Raw genomic sequence first — 2,092 nt, 5'->3', positions numbered from 1 at the left:
ATGTGGAATCTGCGTTGAGCTAAATGGCCAATGGTGTAATATTCATCATACATATGCAACCCAGCACAATTTAGTGGTGGGTCCCTCTACGAATGGTTAAGAGCTTGTAGCCATTGACCAATTTTTTACCGGCTAGACGATCAAGATGTATGTTGCCACTCGCCAATTGCTACCACTGTCATGTGAGACCCACCCTATTAAGACCTTTCCTTGATGCTCGAATGACTCGCATCTATGAGAAATCAGGATCATTCATTCATTCATACAATTAAGGGCAAGCCATGGTGTAAAAATCACATGCTAGTCCAAGTCTTCGAGCTGACCCAACCAAGCAAGACATTGAATCTAAGTAGAGCTTTTTGGGTTTTTGAACTATGCCCAGAACATTAAACAAAACAGTGAAGAGAAAGGAGGGTCACCATGATGTGGGACCCAAGAGTTGCAGAAAGAGATTTAGAGGTTCTATGTGAAGCACATGAGAGTTTTGGATCTTGTATGTGAAAATACTATTAACAGTTACCATACAAGCATTTCCAAGTAAGATTATACAGTGGATAAAAGCCAATTCTTACCTGTATACGAATTACATGGAAGCAGAGACAGTGTTGTTATCTTTCCAGGCAATCAAACAGCAAGCCTTGAATGCAAGTCCAAAAACTAAAATTCAACCAGCATAAAGAGGGAATGAATAGAACCAAAAATACAGCCATTTAGCTCATAATAATGTCAACATATGTATCCAACTAAGCTAACATGATTTCTTCATCTAAGCCTTTAGCATGACCCCATCTCCATTGAATCTGGAGTAAGGGTTTTTTTTTTCTTTTTTTTTTTTTGGAGGAAACACATCATACCAGTTCAAACCCTAGTACCACCTAAACCAGCACCACCCTTTTGGGCTGGGTCCACCTAAACCAGCACCACCCTAGTACCGCCTAAACCAGCTCCACCCATGTTACAGAAGATATCAGAAATCCAAAAAAAAAAAATTGATGGGTACAGCAGAACAGAGCTCCGAGAACCACACACACACACACACACACACACACACACACACAGATGAAGAGACAAACCTTGTCGTCTACTTTCTTCTTTTGCTTCCTCTGCTTAAAGGGCTTGAGAGAGAAAGGGAAAGGAGATCGGGATGAAGAGAGAGAGAGAGAGGGAGCAGAGATCGGGCGAGAGAGAGAGGGAATAAGGGAACGGAGAAAGGGAGAGAGAGCTTTAGGTTTTTTTTTGGGCGCGCGCTCAAAATTTGGGCGTGAATTGGGCGGAGACGGATTGGCTACTCTCGCCACGTGGCTGATGGTCAGTGCTCTGTGGGCCCACCATGATGTATGTGTTTCATCCATTCCGTTCATCCATTTTTACATATCATTTTAGGATTGCTATAAAAAAATGATAGGGATACAAATCTTAGGTGGACCACACCACAGGAAAACAATAATGATTGGATATCCATCATTAAAATCCTCCTAAGGCCCACTGTACTGTTTATTTGACATCCAATCTGTTGATTAGGTCATAAAGACCCAGATGAAGGGAAGAAATAAATATCAGACTGATCCAAAACTTTTATAGTCCCCAAAACGTTTTTAATGGTCAATGTTCATTCTACGCTGTTTCTTCTAATGTGGTCTACTTGAGATTGAGTTATACCTCATTTTTTCTTGTAATGTTTATTCAACACTGTTTCTTGTAAATTGTAATGGCGGGGCCCACAGAGCACCAACCACCAGCCAATGGCTGGTGGCAGGGGAAGTAGCCAATTCGTTTTCGAATTGGGCACCCATTTTGGGCGTGAATTGGGTATTGGACGGTCCCATTAGAGGCTACGTGGGGCCACCATGATGTATTTGGTTTATCCATGTCGTCCATATATTTTAATACTTACTTTTATTACATAATACCAAAAATAAGTTATATTAAAGGACCAAGTGGACCACATTATAGGGATCACATGTGATTTAATCTCTATTGTTTCCTACCATGTGGTCCACTTGAGCCTTCAATCTTCCTGATCTATGAAAATAAATAGTCTAATGGGCCTTAAGAGGATTTTAATGGTGGATATCCAATCACTACTGTTTTC

General features: G+C 40.9%; 1 long non-coding RNA gene across 1 annotated transcript; it reads right to left on the bottom strand.

Moving 5' to 3' along the window:
- Positions 1-399: 399 nt before the first annotated feature.
- Positions 400-1,168, bottom strand: LOC131250090 (uncharacterized). The gene is made up of 2 exons (XR_009173050.1): positions 1,074-1,168; positions 400-657 (listed from the first exon to the last, which is right to left on the bottom strand). It is a non-coding gene; the product is annotated as an uncharacterized LOC131250090 (long non-coding RNA).
- Between the last annotated feature and the right edge of the window lie 924 nt (positions 1,169-2,092).

Source organism: Magnolia sinica, chromosome 6 (assembly GCF_029962835.1).
Source record: "Magnolia sinica isolate HGM2019 chromosome 6, MsV1, whole genome shotgun sequence".
Taxonomy (NCBI): Eukaryota; Viridiplantae; Streptophyta; class Magnoliopsida; order Magnoliales; family Magnoliaceae; genus Magnolia; species Magnolia sinica.
Note: the sequence above shows the minus strand (reverse complement) of the source record. Positions and strands in the feature narration are given on the sequence as shown.